Below are 10,104 nucleotides of genomic sequence, written 5' to 3'. Positions count from 1 at the left end.
GCCTGACTGACCCGCGCAGCTCCCCTCCCCCTCGTTTCCGGCCCCATCCCGGAGCGCTATTGTTCTCCGCATCTGGTCCAGCCTGGGTTGCTGTCTGGGGAACCCCCAGCTTCTGCTTCTTGTGGTTTGGAGATGTTATGCATTTCCCACTCCCACACCTTCCCCTCTCTCCCTTTCATCTAAATCTTTCCTTGCCTTCCCCCAATTCTCTCCCTACTTCTGTTCATAACTGAATTGCATGTAAAGTAACTCTCCTGCTGCTCCAGCGCTGCCCCTGGATGCTTTAAGATGCGTCTTCCCCCCATTACCTACCCCCCACCCCCCCCCACAGCTGAGGTCCAGGGAGGAGCCGAGTGGCCAGTGTGCTTAGCCCTTGAGATGGCCTTGTTACCTGTCACCCTTCTCGATTTGTTACCCCCAACATCCTTCCAGCCCCATACGCCACCACGAGGGGGAGTCTAGAGGTTTGTGCGGTACTTGAGGGGCTGTGAATGAAGGCTGGCTTCCCCAGATGGATGCTTGATATTGGTCCTAAGGGCCACATACTGCATCTGTCTGGATTTGCTGGCATTGAGGCGCCCGGCGCCACGGCTGGGGTGTCTGCAGACCAGCCATCTGTCTGCCCTCCAGCTCCTCTGTCCCCTGTTCCCTTTCATTCTATACTCCACCCCAGGAGCTTTCCCAAACATTTCACTGAAACCCATGAAATCATGTCTAAAGCTTAGGTGGCTTTGGGGACCCACAGGCCCTCACAAACTTTGAGACTCTGCACAGATGTCTTGACCTCCGAGGGTGTCAGTCTCCTCCAGAGTGTGGCTGTCACCCAGCCCATCAGTGTATGGTAAGGATAAATGAGACTTATGCATAAAGGGCCTAGTGCAGGTTCTGGCATAGCAAGAGCATGTCGGGACTACGGTTTGACCTTTCTTTATCCTCTAGATTATGCCCGTATGCAGACAGCCGTGATGGCCGTGCATTTGCTCTCTTGGTTCGTTCATTTGTTTTTTATTTACATTAGTCAGGAATCCTATTTTCCAGGTTCTCCTCGTTTCAGGTTTGATGAGGTGCCTCTCTGCTCTGAGAGCCCAGTGGAGAGCAGGGCCACAGAGGGAGCTCATTGCCCTCTAGTGACAGGCAGTGTGTGTGACAGCCTCATTTAGCCTCTAGCAGGCAGGTGCCTCTGTCCCTAACCCTGACCCTAACCCTAACCTCCCGAGGGGCTTCTGGTCTAAGATGAGGATGAGGATGAAGGAAATAAAATGAAAGAAACAAGCCCAGAGTAGTGTCTCAGGCTTCAGACCTGGAGGTCGGGAGGCCCCTCCAGGAGGGTGCACACTGAATCCTATAGACGCGGAGGAGTCAGCCAGGGGCAGGGGCGTGGACAGGGAAGAGGCAGCGCAGGTGGAGGGTGATCTGCTTCCTCGTGGTTTGGAAGGTGGGAAGATGGGACTGGGGATAAAACTAGGGGTCATCAGATGATGAAGGGCCTGGGTTCCATGCCAGGATTGAACACTTGTCCTGAAGGCCCTGCAGGATCTTTTGAAAGACTCAAAGCAGGCTAGGAGAACACCATCAACACGCCAGGCTTTGTCCTGAGTGTTTTACCTAGATCTTCTCACGCCACTCTCACAACCAGGCCACCAGGTTGCAGAAGCTGAGCCCACAGCATAGCGAACGTGTACGAGATCATGTCGATTTCCCCTCCAGAAAGCTGTTCGGCTGTACTCTGGAAAATGGATTGGGAAGGCGCCAAGAAGAGGGAGGGCAGCCAGCTGAGTTCTGCAGAGAAGCTCTGATGCAGAAACCTCTGGCCGTGGCAGTGTTTTCAGAATGCCATCTGGTGGCCGAAGGTGGAGAAAAGGGCGCAGAGGTACAGAAGGTACAGTTTGGGGATACCTGTGCTGTACAAAAGGACATAACAGGAGAAGCTACATATGATGACAGCATCTCCTCTTAATGGAAAGCCTGATGTGGACTGGTGCTCCAGAAAAGACTGTGGCTTTTACCTGCTATTTATACTCTTGAAAAGATGTTATACCTGTTATGTGCACATAGGATAATTATAAGTTACAATATATGCTACCTCTGTCACGTACAGTATGTGTGTACATGCAGGCACATGCGTTGTGCTGTCTCAGTTCTGAAGAAAGTGTGAATTTGAACCTTACAGTTGTTTTTCTTGCTGTGTGTTTTAAGTTAAGAAGTTAAGACCAAATTCTAGGACTTCAAAGCTAGAAAGCAGAGGCCCTGGACTTCTAACAGGTAATCACCTCTGGGAACAAGGTCTCCACTTGCTTTCTCTTCTGGCTACAGGGCTCTGTTGACCTTTAGCAGTCACATGTCAAGGGGTAAATGAGCTGTCACCGGAGTTTCTCCAGAAAGACTGCATTTCTGAGTTTGATAAGCAGGTTTAAAGGAGCAGAGGTTTGAAACAACCGAGGAGAACCTCCCTTAAGTATGTTTTAAAAGAGGACAGAATTGGTGTTGATGCTTTAAGGCCTTGCTCAGCTTTCCAGGTTGCTAACCACAAATCCTCAGCTGTGAGGAGGACTGAAAGATGATGTGGGAAGGAAGAGGATCAAAGGGTCTTTTCAAGAGACCTCAGCCAGCCTTGGGCTGGGCATGTACCTCAGAAGTTGTCCGGCATGCATGAGGCGCTGGGTTCCATGCCTAGCAGTACACACACAAAAACAAGGAAGTGCTTATAACCTTGAGGCACTTTGTAGGGTCAGGGAAGTAGGCTGTGACTCTGCTCTTTGTGGAAGTTTTGGGTCAGCTGGATGAAGGCTAGGATCACTGCCCCCCCCCCCGTGAATGTCCTGCTGGACCAGCTGCCCACTCTCAGGGCTCAGGATCCAAGGGCACTCAGGATCTCAGGGGCACTAGCACCATAGAGGGATCAGCATCTAGAGCAAATTCCATAGCTTGCTAAGGACGCCGGATGGTTTCCCGCTCAGTGTCGTCCTGGTCCCGGCTCCTGCCCACCGCCAGTGTCACTCACTGTTCAATCCTCACCTGCTCTCTATTTCCATCCACTCCTCTGTCTGCTCCTTAGACATCTCCTGTGGTTTTCCTACCCCCTTACCCTCCCACGTGTCCCCAGAAGTATCCTCAGCCCTCTTAAAAGTCATTAGCCTAGATATCAAGTGCCAGATTTGGTGACTAAAAAGACAGGGTATCCAGGCTGGTGAGATGGCTCAGTGGTCTAAAGCACCTACTTAGAACAAGCTTAGCAAAGCACAGGGACCACAGTTCAATCCCCCAGCACCACATGCCAGCCAGCCCCCCCCCCTGGTGGGCTGAGCTGGCCACACACACACACACATTAAAAAAAAAAAAAAAAAAAAGACAGGGTTTCCGGTTAAATTTTTTTTAAAAATTTATTTATTAATTTGTGGGGGGGGGCAGCTCAGCCCACCAGGGGGCAGGGCTGGCTGGCATGTGGTGCTGGGGGACTGAACCGCGATCCCTGTGCTTTGCTAAGCTTGTTTTAAGTAGGTGCTTTAGACCACTGAGCCATCTCACCAGCCCTATCTGGTTAAATTTGAATTCCAGAAAAACAGTGAATACCTTTTGGGTATAAGTGTTTTCATCTGACAGCTTTGTCCAGCAGTAGTGTATGCCCCCAACCGAATTTTCTTTTCCCCCCAGAAGTTTAGTTTACACAGTGAATTTGAAAATGTAGCAATAAACACAAAAGTCAAACGTATTGATGAGATGCATCATCTGGGCATGAATATTCAGAAGCTGATGCTGTTGATTGGCCTTGTTATGTACTCAGCATTTCTGGGTCAGTCCGGGATCGAACTGTTCTCACGCTGAAAGAACAACCCTAGAGGAAGCCGGGATCACACTCAGTCATTAAATCGTTCGGTCATCCAGTCACTCACTTGTTTGGTGGAATTCAGCATGTTCTTCTCCATATACAAGGTCAATTTTTTTGGCATGGGGAAGTAACTCAAGCTGACCCACTTTCCCTTCCTCTAAACTATTGGTTTGTGTTGTTTTTTTCTTTCTTTCTTTCTTTCTTTCTTTCTTTCTTTCTTTCTTTCTTTCTTTCTTTCCTTCCTTCCTTCATATAGAATCTAATCAGCCTAATTCTCTCCTTGCTTCAGAAAAGCTCCTTCAGGAAGGAAAATGAGTCTTCCCATCCTTACATAAATTCTCATGGGACTTCCCTTTACAAGTTTATGACAGCCAGGAGTTGAGCCTGGAGCTCTGAGAGAAGCAGCCACACACTGATTTATGATGGCAGCAGCTGCTAAATCTCACCTCTCTTTCCTTCTTACAGAGCCATGTTACCTTGAGGTTACAAAATTCTTTTCACCGTTATTCAGGGGAATAATAATAAAGTGCCAGGTTGCAAGTATAAACATGATCATTCTGTGCCTATTATTGTAAATCAAATTTTACCTTGCATCAGAAGCACAGAAAGTATCTTACGCTGTCAGCAACCTCAAGCCTGGGTAGGAGGCTGTCTGTCTGTAACCCTGTGGGTCAGGGCTACACCGGCAGGGAAACTGAGCACACAGGGCGTGTGGCTACTTCTCCTGACGCATGACTGATGGCATCCCTTGAGGAAAGGGTCAGCTTGGCCCAGGCCTAGTGCTGGGGTCACCGCCATGTGCTCAGGATTGCAGTTGCCTGGGCTTCAAGCGCAGCTGTATACTGCACCATCTCTAGGACCGTTGCAGGCCCTTAGCTTGCCGTCAGTGCCCTTAGCTTTATGATGCCAGGTGACGACGACAGCTCTGCTATACGGCTTTGCTTCATCTGTACGTAGTGTTCACAGCAGGGTCCAGCACGCAGGCAGCAATCTGAATGTTAGTTGTTTATAATTGTGCCTGCAGTGGAGCAGCTCCCAGAATAGTTTTTTTTTTAAGGCTGAAGGCTCCAATTCTATTATTATTATTATTATTATTATTATTATATTTAGCACAGAGTCTCACTACACAGATCAGAGTCGTAGCGCTCCTCCTGTTTTTAGCCTCCCCAATGCTAGGATTGTAGGAGTGCACCACCACGCCCAGTCTGACACCTCCATTTCAAAAAACAACAGCCAACCTGAGTTTTGAGATTCTCACATGATAACAGACTTTTAAGATTGATATGATGAGCACATTTACAAGGTCTGATAGAAACTATGGTTTATATTTAAATTAGTTTTCTTTTAATTTTCTATGACAGTGAAAAACACATTGTTGTCAACACGTCTAAAAGCACTGACCCCTTATTTTCAACACGCGCATCCCCTTGTCCTTGCCACTTTCTGAAGCCACTCTGGAAGTCCTTTTTCACGGGTATCAGCAGTCTTGCCATTCCAGCAGCCTGGATGCCCTAAATCAGCTCAGAACGTTATGAGGTGGGCGAGCAGCAATGTGTCATTTATTACAATAATCACTTTATTTTCTAATCACCCTTGTCCAACGACAAGGCAAAGGCAAGAATTCAGAGATATTTGTGTACTGGTTGGGGCCCACACTGACCATCCTGTTTCACCCATGGCCTGGGCAGAGCCTTTGTCCCCCTGCTCATTCCTCTGTGTCAAGGGCTCGGTTAGGTGTGCTCATGAGCGGGAGCTGCTAAGGAAGAGCTGCCCCGGGGAAGGTCCAGAGCGCCGCAGTTTCTGGACACTCACTGACCAGAGCTGTGGCAGTTGGGAGGCTGCCGGCCAGCCTCTGAGGTAACAAGTTTGACTCTGTGGCACGCTCCTACCTCTACTTGATGGCCTGGGTGGGGACCTCTGCTCTAGACACACACTCCTTCCTCCCTGGCCCTTAGCTCCATCATCTGAGGACAGGGGAGAGAGTTGAGCCCCTCTCTCTGTGTGTCTCTCTGTTCCTCTCTCTTTCTCTCTGTCTCTGTCTTTCTGTCTCTCTGTCTCTCCCCCTCTCTGTCTGTCTCTTCTTCTCTGCCTCTCTCTGTCTCCACTCTTACCAATTATTATGGCATGGACTCTAATATTAACTTCCCTAGGGCCTTCCCACTTAATTTTCAGGCTAGAATTATTTGAATCACTATCTTTGTTCTAGAAGCTCAAATTCTCTTACAGGCTTCTGGAGAGGGTTAGAAAATATAAACTGATAAGGAATTGGCCCTAACCCTGCCCCCCCCCACTATGGGACACAGTTTCTTCATCCTTAGTGCCTCAGTTTCTTCTTCTATAAAACAGGGAGACAAAGTTACCTAAGTCTTGAGGTTTTGAGAACTGCAAATGATACAATTCATGTAATTCAATGAATTATTTTTTTAAAAAAATATTTATGTGTGTGTGTGTGTGTGTGTGTGCGTGTGTGTGGCCAGCTCAACCCACCAGGGAGCAGGGCTGGCTGGCATGTGGTGCTGGGGGATTGAACCGTGGTCCCTTGTGCTTTGCTTAGCTTGTTCTAAGTAGGTGCTTTAGACCACTGAGCCATCTCACCAGCCCTCAATGAATTCTTTACAGTTCATATAAAATGCTTAAATAGTTGTGGGTTGAATAAAAGGGGAAAGCTCAATGTAAGAGACTAACCACATGTAAGAAACCAAAGACATAGAAGTCTGTTATTTTCTTGGGAATCTAAAGAGAAATCTCAGCCAAGTGTGGTGGCACATGCTTGCAAGACCAGAACTCAGTGGGCCGGGGAGATGGCTCAGCAGAATAAGCACTTGCCTAGCAAAGCACAAGGGCCTGAGTTCAATCCCCAGTTCCGCCAAAAAAACAAAAACAAACAAACAAAAAAACCACACACAAAAAAAAACAATCAGAACTCACGGGCTGAGGCAAAAAGATTGCTTCAAGTTAGGGGCCAGCCTGGGCTACACAGTGAGTCCAAGACCATCCCAAACTGCATGGCAAGATCCTGCTTCAAGAAAATAAAAAAATAAAAAAATAAAAAAAACCAAGGCCAGGTATAGTGATGCGTGACTGTAATCCCAGCACTCAGTAGGCTGAGGCGGGAGGATTGCCATGAGTTCAGAGCCAGCCTGGGCTACAGAGTTTCAGGCAAGCCTGAACTGCATAGTGAAACCCTGTCTTAAAATATTTAAAAAAAAAAAGGAGAGCAAAAAAATTCAAAGACCTTTTTTGTCCAGTCCTTTCCTCAAAAATAGACCCTAAAAACAAACAAACAACAACAAAAAACACCACAGATCCTAAAGCTTAAATTCACTTTTAACCTCACATTCACCAAATTATTACATGGCCTTATAAATCTCTCTTCTCTCTACCCTGTGACCTCTGACAAGCAATCATGACCTGATGTCACAATTCATCCCCTGCTCCACCTTTATGAGAATTTCCCAAGCTGCTTCCTGGGCTTCCTTACTTTTTGAGACAAAGATTTCTGGGACACCTCTGGTCTTACCTCTTGAGTACCCTAAGGTAGGCTACCATGTGCTTTTCTCTTAGTTTTATTTTTTTGGCTAACTGTGAACAATGACATTGACGAATGACTTTGGAGGTCCTTCTTCCTTTCTTTCTTTGCATTTTGAAGGGGTATTTTTCTGGCTTTGGGATCTATTCTGGGATAGTTTTCTGTTCTGTGACAGTTAAGATTTATAGTACATACAGCTGTGCACAGTGGTGCGTGTCTGTAATCCCAGCTACTCGGGAGGCTGAGGGAGGAGGACAGCGAGTTAGAGCACAGCCTGGGCAACCCTGTGAGATCCTGCTACAAAATAAAAATTTAAAAAGGGCTAAGGGTATAATTCAGTGGTAGGGCACTTGCTCAGCATGCGTGAGGCCCTGGATTCAATCCTCTCTCTCTCTCTCTCTCTCTCTCTCTCTCTCTCTCTCTCTCTCTCACACACACACACACAGAGAGACTTTATATAGAAAATTAACAATAAGTGCTGGCATTGGGAGGTAGATAGGAGCTCTAGAAGCCTGCAGGCTTGGGCAGAGTCTGAGCTCTGCAGGTTGCTTTCTGGGGAAGGATTATAGGATGAGGAAGGCACAGGCACTTATTAGATCACTACAGGCACATTATTTTGATGGTTCCCAGGAGCAAAAACCAATATTCTTTCCATTTAAATGCTGAAGCAGCTTCATACCTAAGCAAATTAAATTGAGATACAACTGACATATAATAAAATTAACCCTTAAAAGTGCACAATCTAGGGGTGTCTAGAAGATTCAAGTTATGCAACTATTATTCTTTAATTCCATGTTATTTTTTGTCTTCTCCTGCAATACCTATTAATAGTCACTTCCTGTTCCCTCCTGCTTCAGTCCCTGGCAACCACCAATCTATTTTCTATCTCAATATATTTATATTTTCTGGACATTTAATATAAATGGAAAAAATAATACGTGGCCTCCTGTGTCTGACATGTTTCACTTGGCATGTTTTCAAGGTTCAGCCATGTTGGAGCCTACATAATTAATTCATGCCTTTTTATTGCTGTATAATATTCCATTATATGGATATGCCACATTCAGTTTAGCCACTCATTCACTGATGAAAGGTTTAGGTTGTTTCCACTTTTTAGCTCTTGTGAATATTGTTTTTTTTGCGGAACCGGGGATTGAACTCAGACCCGTGCACTTGCTAGGGAAGTGCTTATTCTACTGAGCCATCTCCCAGCCTCATTGTGAATATTGTTGATATGAGTATTCATGTATAAATTTTTTTTTAATTTTATCTATTTATTTGTGTGTGTGTGTGTGTGTGTGTGTGTGGCCAGCTCAGCCCACCAGGGGGCGGGGCTGGCTGGCATGTGGTGCTGGGGGTTTGAACCGTGGTCCCTGTGCTTTGCTAAGCTTGTTCTTTGTTCTAAGTAGGTGCTCTAGACCATGAGCCATCTCACCAGCCCCCATCATGTATAAATTTTTGTGCAAACATGTTTGCAATTCACTCGGACATATTGTAGAATAGAATTGTTTATTTTTCATATAACTTTAAATTTTGGGAGACCCATCAAACTTTTTCAAAATGGCTGTATCATTTTATATTCCAATTAGCAGTATGTCAGTTTCCAATTTCTTTACAACCTTACTAATCCTATTCACACACACACACACACACACACACACACAAATACACTAGGGATTAAACCCAAGGCTGGGGTCAGGGAGATAGCTCAGTAGAATAAGCACTTGCCTGACAAGCACAAGGGCCTGAATTCAGTACCCGGTTCTGAAAAAACAAACAAACAAACAAACAAAAACCCAAGGCTTTGCACTGAGTTACACTCCAATCTATTACCTTTTTAAACATTTTAGTTTGAGATAGAATCTCATTAAGTAGTTGCTGATCTGCCCAGGTGGGGCTTGAGCTTTCAATTATCTTGCCTGAGCCTCCCACAATGCTAGATTATAGGCCTGCACAACCATACCTAGCAATTGTCTTCTTCATCTTCTTCTTTTTTACTATGACTATTCTAGTAAGTGGGAAGTGGACTTTCATGGTGGTTTTGACTTGCATTTTACTCTTAACTTTAGCTTACTAATCATTTACGTATCTTTTTTAAAGAACCATCCCATCAGATCCTTTGCCTGGTTTTTCGTGGTTACAAGCATTCTTTGTATCTTTTGGATAACATGTCTTTGTTAGGCATATGATTTGTGAATATTGTCTATTCTATAGTTGCTTCACTTTTTTTTTTTTTTTTTGTGGAACCGGGGATTGAACTCAGGCCCTTGCGCTTGCCAGGGAAGCACTTATTCCACTGAGCTATCTCCCCGGCCCCACTTTAAAAAATCATTTATTTATTTGTTTGGTACAGGGTCTCATTAGGCAGCTCAGACTAATGGTGATCCACCTGTCTCAGCCTCCTCAGCACTGAGATTACAGGTGAGCGTCACCACGCTGGGTTTTAGTGGCTGTCTCTGCACGGGATCCACACGGCATGTGGTACCCGGGATTGAACCTCTGTCCCTGCACTTGCCGGGCAGGCACTTAGATGGCCGAGCTATCTCCCCAGCTCTGTCTTCACTTTTTTTTTTTTTTTTTTTTTTTTTTTTTTTTTTTTTTTTGGAGCTGGGGATTGAACTCAGGCCCTTGTGCTTGCCAGGCAAGTGTTTATACTACTGAGCCATCTCCCAGCCTCATTGTGAATATTGTTGATATGAGTATTCATGTATAAATTTTTTTTTAATTTTATCTATTTATTTGTGTGTGT

Source organism: Octodon degus, unplaced genomic scaffold (assembly GCF_000260255.1).
Source record: "Octodon degus isolate 3935 unplaced genomic scaffold, OctDeg1.0 scaffold00185, whole genome shotgun sequence".
NCBI lineage: Eukaryota > Metazoa > Chordata > Mammalia > Rodentia > Octodontidae > Octodon > Octodon degus.
The sequence above is the reverse complement of the archived record's forward strand: the minus strand, read 5'-3'. Positions refer to the sequence as shown.